The sequence below is a fragment of the Anarrhichthys ocellatus genome, unplaced genomic scaffold (assembly GCF_004355925.1).
Source record: "Anarrhichthys ocellatus isolate YVR2014 unplaced genomic scaffold, GSC_Weel_1.0 scaffold677, whole genome shotgun sequence".
In the NCBI taxonomy this organism is placed as follows: Eukaryota; Metazoa; Chordata; class Actinopteri; order Perciformes; family Anarhichadidae; genus Anarrhichthys; species Anarrhichthys ocellatus.
The window spans coordinates 21,683-22,392 of NW_022280651.1; positions in this window are offsets into that span (position 1 = coordinate 21,683).

A 710-nucleotide genomic window follows, 5' to 3' on the forward strand; every position below is an offset into this window, starting at 1 on the left:
ACATAACGTATGTTGTCAAAGGAGCCAGTATAAATCAATTATCACCATAGAGATATGACGGGACAACAGCTCGGATACATGGGGGATGTAGGCTACAGCACGAGTTATTATGCCACATAATCATCTACAGAAAAAAAGATGCAAGATAATAATTCTGCGCATTTAATCAGGGCCGCAAACGCAGCAATAATAACGTAAATATGGCCGGTACTTTTTCGCTTCTTCCGGTATTTGGTGTATTTAAAAGCGACTTCTTTCTGGGCCACAGAAACACATGATTTAATATTCCTCCCCCCAAGCAAAGGCTCGGAATGTGAATTTATAGGCTACAACTGTTGACTGGATAATGAAATAAATAACTTGAGACATTCGTAAGATAATTGTTGTATTTGAAAATCAATTGGATTTGAAATAAATAAATCGTCTCTCTTTAACTTATAAAATACGCCCTTTAGAGCCGAGCGAGGTCAAATGCTGCTCCTTAATATTTGTATTCATATTTAACCAGACAGGCTGTGATTTACATTCTCTTAAGAAACGCTCTCAGATGACTCTGAAGCCTTCCGACCGACTAATAACATTAAGGTCTGACACCGTCTCTAGTCTGGCGTCCATTCATTAATCCTTCCCTTAGTTCCACATCCATCCATCTGCATGTAGTCAGTCTGTCTGTCTGTCTGTCTGTCTGTCTGTCTGTCTGTCTGTCTGTC